The sequence below is a fragment of the Platalea leucorodia genome, assembly GCF_965183815.1.
Source record: "Platalea leucorodia genome assembly, chromosome: 19".
NCBI classification, from domain to species: domain Eukaryota; kingdom Metazoa; phylum Chordata; class Aves; order Pelecaniformes; family Threskiornithidae; genus Platalea; species Platalea leucorodia.
Genome location: NC_138841.1, coordinates 646,918 through 665,202, shown reverse-complemented (window position 1 = coordinate 665,202; position 18,285 = coordinate 646,918).

Genomic DNA, 18,285 nt, shown 5'->3' with positions numbered 1-18,285 from the left:
TTCACACACGAGCAGCCGCCGAGCTGGTGGCACAAAAAGCTCAGAGTTATTTTACCCGCTACCAGTGTGGGACGGGCTGGGACATCTCCAGACAGAAAGTGTCCATGGACACACACAAAGTCTTTGACAAAACACATTGATTTAATTTTTCCTCCTCCCTACTGGGATCCGCGGCTGAGCAAAATGCCAGACCTCACCCGGAGGCAAAGAAAACTGGAAACTGGACCCAACCCTCCTCCCCTCCCAAGCTGCTGCCCCCCTCCTGGGAAAGCTGATGGGGAAAAGAAGGGAAAAGGGAGAAGACAGGTTTCTCGTCCCAGGATCCAGCCCCGGCACAAAGCATCGTCGATGCTTTTCTGGCTAATGCTGAGCGGCAGCAAACGCCCCGCGGCACCTTCCTGCTCTCGCCTCCCGCTGACATCGAGCCGCCCCTCCTCAATGCTAAAACCCTTTAAACAGTCCTTAAAAATGAAATAGCTGTGACAGATTTAATGGGTTTGCAGGAGTTGCTCTGTGTCGGAGAGCGCAGGCTCACGTGGCGCTGGCCCAGGGACGCAGCTGAGCAGACAGAGGCTATTTTGGGCAAGCGATTACTCCAGCTTTTGGGTCTAAACAATACAGAAACAGGAAGAGCCAAGGCACAATCCTACATTGGAAATCTCTCGTTGTGCACCTTCAGCACCTTTTTTTTGCTGGTGCTTCAGAGACCACAGGACCTACACCTGAACCGGTGCAGAGATGGCTCAAGCTCATCACACCCCTGCTCAGATCAACCCGCATCCTGCGGGAGCTTGGGGACGCTGGTGATGCCGCTTTGGCTGAAGCCGCTGTCGTGCTGCCACGGCAAAGATGCGCAGCCGATGAGGGTTGTGAAGCCCTGGAGGGATGCAGGACAGGACCTGAGACACGGAGCTGCCTGACAAGCCGGCAGCGCTGGCCACGCTGCTGTCATTAGCGCAGCCGTGTATTTTAGGCTAAATATTGCACCAAGCAGAAGCCACCTGCACCTGCGTTTGAAGCAGGGCTGGGGGGCAATGAGTGGGGGCTTCTATTGCCAACCTGTTTTTAAAGCTTCATCTTGCAGCAAGAGCCTGGCACGGCACAGAAGTCACCCCCCACGTAGCCTCGGAGGTGCCAGGGGTCCCGGCCATGCTGCCCAGCTCCCCCGGACCAACCTTCCTTTTCTCCCCCCCCGCCCCAATTTTCTCTTCAAAGCCAGAGATGTCCCCCTGTCCCCAGTGCAACACCCCAGGGACACGGACACAGCCCCAGCCCAGGCATGGGGTGGTTTCCCAGGGAGAGGAGGGCAGACAGCTCCAGCTGCTTTTCCATCTGGATGCAGGAGGGGTTTTTCCACCCACAGGGATCATGGGCAGCTGGAAATGCTTTCTTTAAAGAAAAATTAAAAAGGAAGAAAAAGGAAGGAGAGAGCACATTTGGTGGTAAAATTAACTGTGACGGCCAGACAGCACATACTCCCCCTGCACCAACAGGACAATTAGAGGAAAATCTTTACATATTAACTAACGTGAAAGCCACTGATGGTGCGGGTGGTTAATCCCCTCGTCCTTCCCGACCAGCCCTGCCGGAGCAGGGCAGCAGCAGTGCCCAGGATGCAGGACAGGGCTGACAGGAGGGCAGCACATCACCAGCTCCCAGCCAGAAACAGCCCCCGAGCCGTCGGGGAGGGCCCAGTGCTGGAAAGCCACGGGATGCCGGAGGGGCCCACCACCGAGCATCGGCATCTCAAGCCCCCAGCCAGGCACGAGGATATGCAGGAGATGTGGGAAAGCAAGGAGGAGAGCACGGAGCAGGCCAGCAAGACTGCCATTGCCTTGCTTCTCCCCTCCAAGCAGCCGGGGCAGCCACCGTACCCCTCTCAAAGGCCCCCAAGCCAGCAGTTAAAGCTCTTGACCTGCATCCAATGCCGTGCAAAAATTGCCCCATTCACTGTACATGCACCAACTTGCTCTGCTGGAAAGCAAACTGCCCCAAACTGGGATGGATTTGCACGAAGGGCTCCTCCAGCACCCCCTGCCTGAGGCTGCAGTGGAGGGCGAGGGGCAGACCTCGCCCCCCACCCAGGGAAAGGGACCCCGGGCACGCAAAGCCCCGTTGCACCAGGGCAGCCTCCCCCACGGAGCCAACCCCGTCAAAATAACACCCATCTTCTCCTCCCAACTTTTCCATAATTCATGCAACAACCTCCTGAAAGAAATATCCTCCTCAGGCATAAAATATTCATGGTCTCATACTTTGCAAGGAAACACTGTCTTCCTTGGAGCGCGACCAAGCAGCCAAGGCCGGCACGGATTTGCCTTTCCAAGAGTAATTACGTTCCTCACCGATCGGGTGCTGCAACGAGAGGGGCCGCGCCGGGAAGGGCCCCCCGGCCGGTATCGGGGTGTGTCCCCCGTGCAACAAAGTGCCTTTTGGAAGAGGTATGAAAGGGCTTGCGAAGAGGTGGGCTGGATGCTGCACCATGAAGTGGCATCCCAAGAGATTCCCCATCTCCGTGGCTGCACCTCATTGCACCAGCAAAGCCACCCCAGAAGGGACCGTATACCCCCAGCATCACCCCGGAGCCGATCCGGCCCCATCCCAGTCCTGCCCACAGCCCTCGCACACACACAGCTCAATGTGCCTGTGATTACACGCCGGCAGACAGCACCCCCCAGCCTCTTTCTGCTCGCGATTTGGATGCTGGTCAATTAATTAAGGGCTCCTTCATATGTAGCTCCATTCGCAGATTTCGGCAGAGGGCCACAGCCCCATTCAGCTGCACAATATTCAAACCCTTTATTATTATTATTGCTTGCTTTTTCCCTTTCCCAGCACTGGCAGCACCACAAGGTCTGGTTGCAGGAGCCCAGGAGGGTGTGGGATGGGGGAGCCGTGCTAGGGAGGGAGCAGCCGGCCATGCAGGAGCTTGCTTCTGAGCAGCGTTTCGGGGCAGCGAGGGTCCCGCGTCCCCAGCCCAGGCCCCCACTCGTGGCACAGCGTGGCATCACCTCCCGCTGGCTCCAGTGCTCAGCCGGGGAGCACGGAGCAGCCTCCCCCCGGCAGCGCTTTTCTCCTTTGCTTGCATCAGCTCAGATGGCGCAGCTTTGCTGAAGCGGCAGTGGGAGAAGCCGCAGCCCGTGCAGGGTGCTCGGTGGCACCGCACCCGGAAATTTAGGGTCGGCACCATCAGCTGAAGATGCTTTTATTGCTGAGAGAACAGCTTCCCACAGAGAAACCGTTCTGACCTAGCTATTAAAATTAACTAATAAAAAATTCTAACCCATAACCCAATCGATTCGCAGGCAATAAGTCAAACCCCGGCTCAGGCCAGGCTCCCACGGGAGGTTCTGGCAGCCAGATATGCTCAGCAGCACCCAGGCACCAAACCCCCAGGGCCGGCGGGTCTGGGGACCGCTGCCGTGGAGGGGACATCTCCCCAGCCACCAGCAGGGTACGCGGGGGCACATGGGGACACCCACACTGAAGCGGAGCGGAGCACCCAGCCTGGTGACAGAGGGGTCCTTTAACCACCACCGCTTGGGGACAAGCCCATGCTTGAGCAGGGCCAAGCGGCAGCACACGTTTAATTACTCCCATCTTGTCCAGTGCAATATGCGCTGTAATAAAACACAGCCCAGGTTTCACGGTTCCTCACACCATAAGCCAATTAAAAAAAAAAAAAAAAACCAAAAACGCTTTGCCATCAAGCCTGCCTTCAGCAGCCAAACCTCACCCCGAGCCGGGCGCTCCGGCCATGCCAGGGTGGCACAGCTCCCTGCACCCCGGATGAGGCATCCCGGGGGATTCTCCTGTGCATTGGCTATAGCAAGGTCCAGCAAAGCGCCCATCCCCTGGGACAAGGGGGGAGATGAAGGTGGGTGCATTGCTCAGCCCCAAGGGGCCTCGGCGGTAGGGAAAGAGAGGAGAGGGCTGCAGGGTCCCAGGGGAGAGGGCACCCCAGCAGCAGGGGACAGGGCTTACGAGGAGGGGGGCTCAGCACAGTGCGTGGGTTTTCACTGAGCAATGAAAAACGACCTGGAGGAATCTGTGCAGCAAGGATCAAAAGCCAGCCTTGGCCAGGGCTGGGAGCGGCAATGAATGGGTCCCGTGGGAGCACTGCCGGTCCCCCGGGACCCCCAGCCGGGTCCATAGGCTGCCCCACACCCAGCCCACGCTTCCCACACCAGCACTCCCGTCCCAAACCTGGACTCAGCATCTCCCATCCCTGGACTTCCAGCGAAAGCCACCAGTGCCTTCCTGTGGCAGCCGTCCTCACTGCAGCCATGCTGTGGGACGGATCCGGCCACGCTGGGCTCCCTCCGGGCCGGGGGGGAAGGCAGGAAGGTATCTGGGGCAAGTCACCGGCCTAACACCCCACTCACACATGGCCGCGGTGGGGACCGTCCCCTCCTGCCCCACGTGCAGAGGGTGTTGCACAGCGCGGGCACGCGACGCCTGCGCAGCCGGGCTCCCGTCACCCACCCAGTGAAGCACAAGTCACGTCCTCAACGCCCCCCCAGGAGCCTTCCCTAAATCTTCAAGGAAAAATTCCCCCTGCCAGCCAATGCACCCCAAGCTCTCCCCAAGGGTGCTGTGGAGCAGGGACCCTCCAGGCAGCTATTAAATACGTCCTATTTAAGGGTGATGTGTGGGTGCTGGCGGAGGGTGGGCCGGTTCAGGGGTGTTCTCCCTCCGCAGGGGCCCTGGGGCCTCTCGTCAGGAATGGGAACACTGCTGTCCTCCCCCGGCTCCGAGTCACACCGATCCAACCCCCAGCCTGCGCCGTCGTGACGCTCCCCTCCGAGGGGAGACATGGGGAGACACGCGTGCACCTCTGTGGGCTTCAGCACCTACATACAGATTAGCAGTTGCTAAGCGAGCAGTTGCTAAGCCGGAGCCGGCTGGGAAGGTGGGTGACAGCCTTGCAAACTCCCACCAAGCTGCTCTCATGACGGATGGAGGGGGACCGGAGCATGCGAGAAGCCTCCTGCCCCCTGCAACAAAGCCACGAAGGCAACAGGCGCTGTGTGGGACCCCCCCTCTTGGGCAGGGGCTGCGGGGGGAACCACAGCCCACTGCACCCTGCCATGGGTTTCGGGGAACAGAGGGGTGGGATGCTCAGCCCCATGGTGGCTTCCAGAATTGTGGAAGCCCCCCCAGCCCTTCACCCCTTCCCTTCGTGACCCCCCCCCAGCTCCCCGCCAGTGTGTCTGTGCCATTTGAAAGATGAACCCCTGGCATCGCCAGGCCAGGCACCGCGTAACCGGAGACGGGAACGACCAGTGACCACCCGGCCCGTTATAGCCAGCCCTAATCCTCTGGCCAGGCTGGATGTCACGTCGTCCCCACCAGGGATGGGCAAGACGCATTGCAGGGTCAGGGACACGCCACATGCCTGGGTGTCCCCTGCTAGGGAGAAACACACTGCCCCTGCAGTCCTTGGGAGACAAAGAAGCAGCCTGCAGAGGCTCAGCACTGCAGCCGGGGTCACCAGCATCCCCCGTCTGTCCCCGCCCGTGGGGACCAAACAAGCCCCCACGGGGACTGCCATGGGCAGGCTGCCTGCTGGCAGAGGCAGGGATATGTTTCAGCCCTGTCTGGCCCCGCTTTGCCCTGCGCCCACCCCAGCAGCTGCCCCCCACCCCAGCACCATCCTGCTCCCCGGTGGGGGATGCTGAGACTCACCCTGGGGACAGGCAGATCCTGCCTGCAGGCAGGGGCAGGGTGCGAAGGCCTGCGGGGCAGGGTGCGGGGCAGGGTGCGGGGCAGGGTGCGGGGCAGGGTGCGGGGCAGGGACTAGCCAGGGCCGGCTCCTGCCCACCCTGCCTTTGAGGGGCAGGGACCAGCTGCAGGCACAGCTCCAGTTCACACCTCTGTGGGCTCCCAGCTGGGCTCAATCCACGGCTCCCGCAGCCCCAGCCCCAAGCTGGGTGCATCCAGCCTGGCTGAAGGTGCCCAGCAGCACCCAGGCGTGGGCTGGGATGAGCATCAGGACGCCCAGGTCCCTCTCCAACCGCAGTGCAATCATCCCCTTGCATGCCTCAGTTTCCCCTCACCGCAGAGGGACGGGTCCCCCCACCCAGCTCCCAGCTGATGCTCCCTTCGCTCCGGCGTGTCCGACCGGCTGCAGGGAGGGTGCGGGCCTCGGGTGACCTGCGCCCCACGGCAGCGTGGGCGCACCCACGGGGAAGCAGGGCCCCGGGGAAGGGGCTTCGCACCCCCAGACCGCCCCGCTGCCGAGAGGCCTCTCCCCGTTAGGTGGCAGCAGGGGACCGCGGTGCCACCGCCGAGCGGCCCGGGATGCTGCGGGGATGCCCCGATCCGGCCCCGCCGCCCCCGCCCCGGGGACGAGGCCGCATCCCGGCCCCTGGCGCGGCGGCCGCCGGCTCGGGGGGCACGCAGGTTTTCCTTCTGCCAGAAAACAGTTTTCCAGCCCTTTTCGCCCCAAGGACCCGCTCCGGCAAGGTGGGAGAGTTCTCCCCCCAGGAAAACCCGCCGGTCACATCTCAGGATGCCCCATCCCACCCAGCCCTGCGGTCTCTCGGGTCACTTATTGACCCATAAGGTGCTGCACCCACTGCCCGCCGTCACCCATCTCCCTCAAAGTCCGTTAATTAAACACCCCAGCCCATGAAGGGGGACACGAGTCACAGCATCCGCAGCAGAGACAGGGCTGCTCCGGCTCCCGGCTCCCTCCTTTACACCAGCAGCCAGCTTGGCCCCGTCCCCATCACCTCCGGCATCGCCTTCCACTCCCGTTTCGCTGCCTCTGCGGTCACCCCGGGCCCCCCGGGCGGCTGGAGCGGGGGACGCTGCCAGCAGCTGAGTCACGCGTGAGCACCACCTGAGTCACTGCACGGAGGGAAGTCCCTCGGCCCCCAATGCTTTTCCAACCGGAGCTGAGTAAAAGGGAAAGTGTCAAGGAATTTGGCTGGGAAAAGTGTTTTCTTGGAGCTCGGACAAGGAGCAGCCTCTCCGGCACGTGCCCTTTGCCACAGTGAACTCGGGGCCACTGGCGGCGAGCGCAACCCCTGGCAAACAAGTATACGGTGCTGTGTCCACACACCCGCACATGCACGGGGGGACGGTGCTGGGAACACCCCTCCGGGAGGAACAGGGAAGCAGCAGCGGCTCCGGACACAAGCGTCCCCTGGGCTGGGTCTCCTGTCCCAGAGGTACCCAGAGTGCGGCTGATGAGCGTCGCCTGGGGTGCTGCCCCGAGTGGGAGGATGAGCTCAGGACGTGCCCCCGCACAAAACTGGGTGCCCAGCGGGGACAGCTCGGGGCGGCCTTTGCACATGGGGCAGTGGGGCTGCCGGCTGGCCAGGGAGCGGGGGGCTCCTTCCCCACCGCATGGGGCCTGCCGAGACTCCAGGGGACAGAGGAGACTCCAGGGGATGGAAGAGCCAGCCCTTCCACTGGGAAGGGCAGGAAAAACATGTCCCCTCCTGTCCCTTCCACTGTGTCCCCCATTCCCTTGCACTGCACATCCTCCAGCCCCTGCAAGCCCCTTGCAGTGGGTGCCCCCCACCCCTTGCAGTGGGTGCCCCCCACCCTTGCAGCCCCTCCCTCCCCCATTGCCCCTGCCCGCCTGCAGGGATGCTGCCAGCCACCACCAGCTTCTTTGCTGCCCTGTTTAGTTTTGATGTACCACTTGCAATAAAATACCTTGATTAAAAAAAAATAAGGCAGCCAGACTCCCTTGTGAGCCAGACAGCAAGTCCTCAATTAATGACGCTTCGCATTCTCCTCCACTGCGTCCCCCGTTAATGATTTACAGCAGGTCCTCCCCGGCCTTGTTCCCCCCTTTGTTAGCCCTGAGCCACGGGGCAGGCTGGGCTGGGGCTGCAGAGGGAAAATGGACTCCGGGGAGGGCTCACAGGTATTTTCTCAGCTGCTGGCACATGTCCTGGTGCCCCTCGGGAGGAGCAATGATGGGGAGCTCTTGGGCTGCTGAGGATGAGGAGCCCCGGGGCGAGGAAGGTGATCGAGCCCCCACCATGGGTCGGCCACATCCTTCCTCAGAGGCTCCCGTGGGCATGGGGAGGGCACAGGGCTCCATTCCTGGTGGTCCCCTGATTTATGCCACCCCCTTTCTAGCAGGAGCGAGGCGATGCAGGACGCCGGCTCCGCTGGCGGCCGCCCACCACCAGCCTGAGCCCCAACTCGCTCGGTGCACGTGTGGCCAGAGCTGCCCCCCAGCAGCCCCAGGCTTTGTGTTCCGGCAGGCAGCCCCAGGAGGTTTCCTGATACTGAGAAACGGGGATGTTCCCAGGACAGCCCCGCAGACAAAAGGCCATTGTGCACTGCAGGGATGGTGGCGGCCCCAGAGCATCCCCGCTCCGCTGGCAGGGCCATAGCTGAGCAGCCCACCCCAGGCTCCGGGAGGTGGCACGGCCGGTGGCCGAGGAGCATGGGGCACCTGCCTGCGGGACACCGAGCAGCTCCCCACAGCTAACGGGATGCTCCACCTTGGGGTGCCCGAGCCAAAGCAGCCTCCCCCCCATCCTGCTGACAGCAGCACCCAAACCCCATCTTTGCCATCCCAGGGGACGGGAGAGGCACACACTGGGCTCAAGCAGGTAAACTGGACCCTGCTGCAGCCGAGCAGGGTGACAGGCAGGGACACATCCCCATGGGTGCCGGCAGGTCGGGGCAGGCAGGGAGGGGGTGGCTGCCCGGGCACGGCAGGAGCGTCCCTGCCTGAGCCAGAGCCGCTTTCCAGCCCCACCGGCTCATCCGGCTCGCCCTGTGCCATGCGGGCTGCCGCGGCTCAGCCGGTGCTCTCGGGAGCTGCCGGCCCCTGCCAGCCGGCGGCATTTCCCCTATATATTAGGGGGGTTTTGTATATACTTGCCTATATGGGGTTATACATACTACAGAGCCATGCAGCACCGAGCCCAGGGCAGTGAGCCCCCCCAAGCCCAGCTCCTGATGGCAGGGGATTAAAAGCAAATCCCCGTTTTTTTTAGAGGAGGGGGGGAATTAAACCTGGCTTCTGGGATCAAGGAGGGATGAAGGCTGAGCCCCGCAGTGTGGAAGGCAGCAGCTCAGCACCCAAGGGTGCTCAGCACCCCTGAAGCCAGGCTTTTTAGGGACTGCAAACAAGAGGAAGAATGAGACACCTTGTGCGTGGGACAGGGACAGGTTGGTGGTTGCTCCAGCTGATCAGGGCATCGGGGGCCCACGCCTGCCCCAGCCTCTGTCGCTCCATCAGGGACGTTGTGCCATGGGGATGCGGATGGCTTCTCCTCTGGTTCCTCTGGCATGGCTGGAGCTGCCTCAATCTGCAACCAAGCAGACAAGCTCTCCTCTAAATCCCCAGCTCCTGGAGTCAAGGGATCCAGCCCCTATCACCTCCCAGTTGCAAACACAAAATGTCACATCCAGCAGCGTGGCTGGAGGGGTAGGCGGGGGGGACGCCCGGCAAGTACCCAGCAGCACCAGGACCAGCCCTGTGACTCTCTGCCCAGGCAGCCAAGCCGTCCCAGGGGTGACTTCCCAGCAGAGCTTTCAAAACAAGACAGCACCTGACATGCTTGGCTTGGTCCAGGCAGATTTGCTCACTTCTTTCCAGGCACAAAGGGCACCCACACTCTTTGTCAGCCTGGGCGCTTCAACGCTGGAGGGTTGGGACAGGCATAAGGCGTAGTTTTCCCTTCCTTCCCCTTCAACTTTGCCCCAAGGTGGGCTCCACGGAGACCCATGCACACCCACGCCAGCCCTTCTCCCCAGCACTCAGTCCCCCCATTTCCACCCTGTTTTCCCCCCGGGCACGGATGGGGGCAGGCACTCAGCGACCCGCACACCTCGGCCCCGTACCACCCTCCGAAAGCAAGCAGAGGAGCCGGCTGCCAGAAATTACTTTTCCTGGGGGCTAATTATTGATTGCGGCCAGTAATAAATATTTCAGGAGGGATTTGCACGCAAGCTCCGAGGTAACGGCAATGGGAGGAAGGATGGTCTCGTGCACCGCTCTACTACTGCCTCTCCCACATGGACCTGGGCAAGTCCTTCTGCTTCTTCAAGGAAGGAAAAGTATTTCTTCTTCTCTGCTGGAAACTCTTCAGGACATGGCGAATCTCAGGACAGCTGCTGCAGGCTGGAGATGTCCTCCGGGGATGGGAGCTGCAGCCAGGAGGGGGTCAGCCCTGCGGTGCCCTGAGTAAGTCAGAAACACAGAGCAGGAGAAATGCGGTGCTCACCATATTGTGCTGGGCAAGAATTAACAAAGGTGGTTAATCATCTTGGACCAGTCTGCAGAGCTTTCTTGCTTGTGCCTCTATCACTTATCTTGCAGAGAAAGAGCAGCTTTGGGCAGAAATGAGTGGAAACGGACGGACACGGCCAAAGCATTAAGCCCAGACCTGGGTCAGACCTTGCTGCCAGCCCCTGCCCAGCCTCGGGCATCTCCTGCACCTGAGCTGTGTTTTGCCAGCTGAGACATGTCCCCTCCCCAGAGACACCGAGAGCATCCCAGAGGCAGTGGGGAGAGGGGCTCCCCCGTATAGAGGAGCCGAATACGTGCTCCCCTGCCTCCATCAACCCACAGATGCTGGAAGTGAGAAAACCCGGCTTCAGAGCAAGCTGGGTCCTGCCTGTGGATTTGCATTTTCTAAAACCGTTTGCACACAAGAAGGATCCTCAGCAAATGCTCCCCACGACGCAGCTGGGGACCGGAGCAGTGCAGGGGGATGCTCCCGGCACAGCGTGAAAATCCCAGCAACCAGCAATGCTGAGTGAAGGCATCTGAGAGGGACACAGTGCACCCTGAGCACTGGACCTGGCACTAACACGGCTGAAACGTGCTCTTCACCTGGCCTCGAACGAGTCTCACCACCTCTGATCCACGCGTTTCCCCATCTGCAAAATGAGGGCAATGACACCTGTCTCTGCAAGGCCCAGAACCATGCGGATTAATTAACTGTTGTTCGAGAGGGCTTTGGAGGTGACAAACACACCACGCTCTTAATTAGTCGGGTAGCCCTTCCAATTACCCAGCAACCTGGGCTGAGATTTTTTCCAGAGCTGCCTTAGAGGATCCGGTTTCCCCTTTCCCAGGGAAATTAGCAGGAATTAGGCACCCAAATCCCAAACGCAGCTTTGCAGGGCTCGGTGGCAGTCACCGGGATGCGGGGCAGCACGGGACGAGATGTCCCCTCCTTGGGGCCACCCTCCGGTCCCCCACGTCCCCCCCCCGGCGGCGGCTGCATTTCGGGGGCAGGCGATCAGCGCGTGCAGTTGTGCAGAGCCCTGCTGAGCTGAAGAAGCAGAGAATGATTTCAAGCACCTTCTTGTCAGGGGACCTTGCAGGGGCACAGTTTTTCCCAAGTGCTGGGCACTCACTTCCCCCTCAGGGCTCCTCCCAGACCTGAAACAGTGGCTAAAAAAACCCAGGGATATTCAATAATTCATGTGCTCATGAAGCACATGCAGCACACGCATCCCACAGTGCCGGCATCACTGTGTCCTGCAAACTCAGTGCTCTCAAAAGCAGCCGCATTAAGCCTGTAATTTATCAGGTGATTTAGGAATTTGTCCCTGCAATAGGACTACAGGAAAATACTGCACTGGTGAGTGTTAAATCCCCTCCGCCTTGGTGGGTGAGAAGGAAGGAGCTGTTTAATCGAATTAAAAGGGCTGTTTCGGAGTGGGTCCGGGGCTGTTTGGCCACATGGGGCTTCATCAATGGGGCTGTCGGGAAACAAAGCCGGGAGTGGAAACAAAGGCCCTGGTCCCGTCCCCTCCGCCATGGCCAGCCCTGCAAACCCCCCGACCAGGGACACCCCTCGCCTGCATCCCAGCGGGCTTCCCAGCTCGTTTGGCTCACTGGGATAACGCAGGGCAGCACCGCTCGGTCCGACCCCGGCACGGCGCAGGCTGCTCCTCTGCGCCCTGCATCGGGCTCAGCCGCAATGGGGGAAAAAATAAATCACTTCTTGTTTCCCTGTTTCCAGCCATTTTCACTTTCTGGTCTCACTGCAGAACTGAACTGCAGGTTGGGCAAACCTCGCCCGTCCTACTCCCAAATCCACACCGGTCGCAGGCTTTAACTCAGAAAAACTGCAAAAACAAAAGTGAAAAAGATCTTCCCAGGCCGAAATCCTGGGCCCAGCACCGGGCTCTGCTCAAATCCAAGCAGCCTTGCACCGCTCTGCGTCTCACCTTGCTGCACAGGCATGACACACGCAGATTGCTTTCTATTTAAAGCAGGGGGCACTGGCCCACAGCCCCCTCCCCGCGGGTGCAGATCTCACTGCTGTGCATTGCCAGGCTGTTTCTGAAATCCCCTGGGTCCTCCCATCCTGGCAAACATCCTCTGAGCACCAAACAAATCCCATTTCCCCAAATCCCCATTTTTTTCCCCCATCTCCCCCATTGCACACAGTTGTGTGCTGGTTTCCCATCCAGGTGTTGCTCCCGGCTGCTGGGAGCATCTCACCGCCGCTCTTTAGTTTCTGGGCACCACTGCAGCACTATTTTGCTTTAAAGACCAAGTGGTCACCCCACGGGTGAGCCCAGCTTGGGGAGGCTCCAGCGTGGGCTCAGTGAGCAGGAATTGCTGAAAGTTTCAGGGATCAAAGCAAGAAAGAGCAGCCCTGGGTGTTCGCAGTTCTCCGGTTACAGCCATTCACCACCACCGCAGAATAAATAACGAGGGATATTAATAACAACGAGCCTCTGCCAGGGACAGAAACCAAATTCCTCGCTGGGCTCACGGCAAAGGGGGGAAGCCCGAGCACGGCCAGGGACAGGGCTGGGGCTGCTGCAGGCAGAAGGCACCCCGGCACCTCCCAACCCAGGCAGGGCTGCCTGCAGCTGCGGGGACATCGATTTCAGGCAAAAAAAAAGATGCTCAGGGTCTGCAAGCAGCACCTTGCCTGGATGCAAGGCCCTCGGATGGAGGAGGCCCACCACCATCACCGAGCCGGGGAGCCACGGCAGGGCTCAGCCCCGAAACACAGGGGTGCAAGCGGGGTGATGCCTGCTCTTTTCGCAGGCATTTGAAAACAGGTCAGCTTCTTACAGGGTGTTTTTCCCCTTTCTTTGCTTTCATTTTTTAATCGTCAGAAAGGGACACTGCTTTGATTGTGTTTTAGTCAGGGGAATTTGCAGGGGATTTTAAAAATCCAAATAACAATTAGCAAAAAAAGTGCCACAAGCCTTGCTGGGTTTGGTTTGTTTCTTTTTACATCATAAATCTTCCCTGCTGAAGAAGTTTTGCACATGTAGGTATTGATGCTTCCAAGTTTCACATTTAAAGGTGCTTTTTTTAACAAAAACTTGCCTGAAACTTAAATCCAGCATCGGCCAGTCTAAAGGTGGGCTCCTGACTCCAGATTTCAACGCTTGCTGTCAGGATGGTCAAAAGCACCCGAGTCGGAGTTTCCATTACATTTGTGATTGGAGTTCCCGCAGGAGTTCGGGGGAATTTGGCACAGTCCCATCACTGAGAGGATGCTGACCTCTGGATTTCCTCGTATCCATCAAAAGACCCACCATGAGACCCCAAATGCCTGACTTGCCTTGGAAAACATTACAACGGGGCTCTGGTTTTTGGGGTACCTACCTGCAGAGCTGATCTCGGCTCCTATTCCAGACTGACCTAAACCACTTCCAAAACAGATTGCAGGAATTCAGAATAAAGCTTTTTTACTGCAGACCAAGCCCACCGTCCGCTTAAACGCTGGGAGAGCCGCAGGGCCGCTCAGCAGCTCCCGAAACCCCCCTGCGCTGGGCCGTGCAGGACTCGCTTCCACCCTGGCCTCCCGTTGCTGCAGCGGTGCTGCAATGAAAATTAAAATAAATATCGCGACAAAACTCAGCTGGGCCTTGGAGGCTCCGGGGCTGGAGCACCCGCTGCTGGTGCCTCCAGGTGGGGAGCGGGGGCTCTTTTGGGGGGGTTAACCTGGCGGGGAGGCAGCAGAGGGCATCGTGCTCTGCCCATCGGTGCCGACAGCCCGGGCTGGTGCTTGCCCCCACGGTGATGCCAAACCCCCCCCCCGCCAGCCCAAAGCACCGCTGCCCTCGGGGGGGGGGGGGGGGGGCGGGGCAGGTCGGAGGCACCGCGGGGTCCCCCAGCCCCCCCAGCCCGGCGCATCCCGGGGGGAGCGTCTCCATCCTCCCCCGGCGCTGCCTCCGCCCGCCCGGGGCTGGGGGTCCGCCCGGGGCTGGGGGTCCCCCCGCCGCCGCCCGCCCCGGCCCTTTGAACGGACCTATCGCTCCGGGCCGCGCCGCGCCCGCCCCCGCCGGCCGTGATGCGGCCCGGCTCCTCCCCTCCCGCTCCGCAGGGGCTGGGAGCTCCCCTTAGCCTGTTTGCCCTTATTTAATTTCGAGTGTGATTTTGCTATTTTTAGCAGCTGGATCCCCTCCAGTAAGGCTGGGAGCTCGCTCCTTCCCCCCCCCCTTCTCCCCCCCTTTCTTCCCCCCCTTTCCTATTTTTTTTTTCCTCTCGCTCCCTGCAAATGATTTTGACCCAGCTTCCTTCCTCCTGGAGCATTTTTTTTCTCTCTCTCTTTATTATTTATATAAATAAGAGGGGGGCCTGGCTGGGCTGTGGATGCGTGTGAGTCGCAGCCTCTCTCTGCCTTCTCCTTTCAGATCCGCATTTGCGAGCAGCAGCAGCCGCCGGGAGCGGGGGGGTTTAATTCGCTTCACAACACAGACACGCCAGGAAAAAAAAAAACCAAAACCCAACCAAAAAAACCCACCACCCAAAAAACCCACCCCAAGCACCCAGCTCCGAGATCAAGCTGACTGTGAGTGCCGGCCTTCCTCTTTCCTTTCTGCTGCGGGGGGCGCGGGGGCGCGGGGGTGCTGGGGGGACCCGGGCTCCGCTCCCCTCCCCGCATGCTGTGCACGACCGCCCCCGGTTCGCTCTGTGCTTGCAAGGACGCGGGTGTGCGTGCGGCGGGCCGGCTCTGCAATGCCTCTCTTTATTCTTATTAATGATTGCTATTAATAGTGGTGCACCTGGCGGGGCTGCCCGGGCCGGGGGGGCCGGGGGGGCCGGGGTCCCGCTGCCGGTCGCTCCCGGTGCGGCGGGACTTTTCTTCCACTTCCTCGGTTTCGGGTGGTGCAAGCGCCCCGCACCGCCGGGGGCCCGCACGGCCCCGGGTGCAGCCCCCGCCGCACCGGGCACCCCCGCGGCCGGGCCCGCAGGGTGCGCGGGGACGGACGGAAGGCGCGGGGGCCGGCGGGGTGCGGGGGGCCGGGGCCGGGCCGGGGGCCGGCGGGGTGCGGGGGGCCGGGGCCGGGCCGGGGGCCGGCGGGGTGCGGGGGCCGGCGGGGTGCGAGGTGCGCGGGGCCGGGGCCGAGGGCCAGGCCGAGCCCGGCTCGCGGGGGACACGGGCACGCACGGACACGCACGGACACACGGACACGCACGCACAGGCCGGTGCAAAGTTGCAGGGCTGGGGCTCAGCCGCCCCCCGGCCAGTGCCCACGCTGCTCCCCGCTGCGAGGCCGTGGGGCCCCGCACCCCCGGGCCCCGCACCCGGCCCTTCCCGGAGGGGGGCAATGCCAGGCAGGGCTGGCTCCACCCGGGGTTTTATTATGCCCGGCAGGACGGGGGCTTCACAAAGCGCGTGATGGTGCCCTTCCTGCCTCTTTTCTTTCTCCCCCACCTCCCTCCTTCCTCTCTTTTATCACTTCCTTTTATTATGCATGCCCAGGAAGGAAGGGGGGTGGGCTTGCCTTAATAGCAGGCCCAGGGGGGGCTTCAAAGCAGCCCCACGGCGGGCTCGTCCTAAGGAGGAGCCGGGCACATCCCTCGCACCCCTGCCGAACAGGCTCTTCAACTTCTGCTCCGCTCCTTCTTGCCCTCCTCCTCCCCCGTCCCGCTGCCAGGAGGTGCGGCGGGATCCCTCCCCAGCCGCAATCAGCCTGGCTTTCCTGGGCGTGAAGGGATTTTTTATTTTTTTTTAAGATCTAAGCCACCGCCTGTCTCCCTCCTTCTCCTGGGCTGGTTTGTTTAATCTCAGAGTAGGTGGCAGAGCGGGGGATTTATGGGGTTGTTTGCACGGAGCGGTGCCAGCCAGCGCGGCCGGGGGCGGCAGGAGCGGGCCCCGGGGCACCCAGGAGCATCGCCCCGAGGGGCCAGGGTCCCTCTTCTGCAACCCAGCCCTCGCTTATGCAAGAGGCGGCTGCTGAGAACGGCCCAGCTCGTGTCACGGAGCGGAGGGAGCCGATGGGGCTGGGGGAGGAGAGCCCAGCCGCTCACCATCCAGCGGGATGGAGAGGGGAGGAGTTCTGCATCCCCCAACTCCATCGATCGAGAGGCAGATGTAGCCCCTCCACCGCCAAGCCTTGCAGAGATTTATCCCTCCCAGCCTCTGGGAGCCCGGCCGTCCCCTGCCCTCGTCTCCGACTGATTCCTCCCTGCCTGGAAAGGTTTCTCTCTCAGCTGCTTCCTTTCCTCCATGGCAACACAGCTGCTCCCTCCCTCCTGCATGGCTTTGATGCAGGCGAGCGGGGCCGGAGCTGCTTCCCGCGGTGTGCCCAGCACCATCCCGCTGGCTCGGGGTGCTCCCGCGGCCAGGCAGGTGCCGCTGAGCCGGGGAGCATCGCACCGAGCCAGGCCGCCGTCGGGAAGAGGGGTGTTGGCTGGGAAGGTGCTGGGGGGGGGGAGAGAGGAGCATCCTCCGTCTCCCACCCGGGCATCCTCCTCCTCACCCCCCCATGCCGGAGCGGGGCACGGAGCCCTCGGTCCCCCGGGTGGTTTCGGCTCTGGAGCCCCTGGGAGAGCTCGGAGGCGGCGGAGGGACGGGTGGGACGTGCACGTGCTTTCCCCAGCACCAACAACTTCGCAGCCGCAGGCTCTGTCGTGGGGGCCGTCCCCGGTGGCATCCCCACGGCGGTGAGGGTCCCCTCGGCACCCCTGGCTGGAGCTGCCGCGTGGGGCCCGTGCCCATCCCCGGTGGGGCGGCGGAGAGCGCGGCAGGGTGGGGGCCACGCTGGGCCCATCTGTTTCCAGCTGCGGGAGAGGGGCCGGGAGGCTGCGGTTCCTCTGACAAAGATGGACTTAAAAAGAGACAAACCCATCCCAGCCCCCGGTCAGCTGGCCGGCATTTTTCTTTCCAAAATCTAAACCATACTTTTTTTTTTTTTTTTAAAGAGACTCCTTGAAGGGCTCTGGGATGCTGTGAGTAATATTTTCGGGGTGTTTACATGACAGCATGGTTTCTGTCTCACAAAAAAAGAAAAGAATCTGAGGGTGGGTTTTGTTGTTGTTGTTTTGCACTTGTGAGTCACTTCCAGAGGGGAGCGGGAGCTGACGCCTGTTTTTTAAAAAGCCTCGAAGCTCTGAGCGTGGCTCCTCGCACCGCATGTCTCGCCCGCGCCCGCTCCGGCCGCCCCAATGAGGCTCAGCATCCCTGGGGGGCTCAGCACCCCGGCTGCCCCCCGCTGCCTCGCTCTCCCCCGTAGCACTGTCCTGGCTGCCCCAACACCATCCAAATTGAAACCAGTCGCTCAAAACTGAGAGGTATTAACCCTGTAGGCAGAGGAAGGGAGAGTGCCTCCGTCTTTGCACGCAGAGGCCTGGCACACAACCTTGTACCTGCAGGAGAAGCTGTGCCGGGGGGCTGCCGTGCTCCGGGGATGTGGGTCGGACCCAGGGCAGGGATGCAGGGCACCGTCCCCAGCAGCAGATGTGGCCCGGTGGGGTTGCAGCACCCAGCCCAAAGCAACACCATGATTTTCTAGCCAAGTCTCCTAGGCAGCTCCAAGCCCTGCGCTTACGGGCAATGAGACTGGGATGCTGCTCTCGCGGCCCTGTTTCTGCTGGGAAACATCCCATCACCGCCCTGAGCAGGTCCCCCCCTCTGCATGGCCATGGTCGCCCGACCAAGGAGCAGAGCAGGTGCACTGCTCTTGGGGTCCCCGGTAAGCGCTGGGGCTGTGGTAGCATTCCTGCTCCTCTCCAGCCCAGAGCCCATCCTCCTGGCTCCTGGGCTGAGAGCTGAGTGTGGAACCGGCCCCGCTGCTCTGGAAAAGCAGGTTTTCCCTATGCCCCTGGGGAAGCATCGAGGTGGAGAGGGGAAGATGGAGCCTTTTCCTCTCTGGGATTTCCCCATGAGCTAGGAAAGCCATCCAGCCCTTTGGGACGTGCACAGGGGAGGGGACAACCCAGCGTCCCTAGGACAAGTGCCAGGTGGTGCCTGTCCCCAAACCCCCCCGGGGTGGCAGGAGCAGGGTCGGGGTGCAGCATCCCGCGCTGGGTGCGGCAGTGCCGGGTGTCGAGGCGGGGTGGGGGGAGCAGGGCTGCGGGAGCCTGCGCCA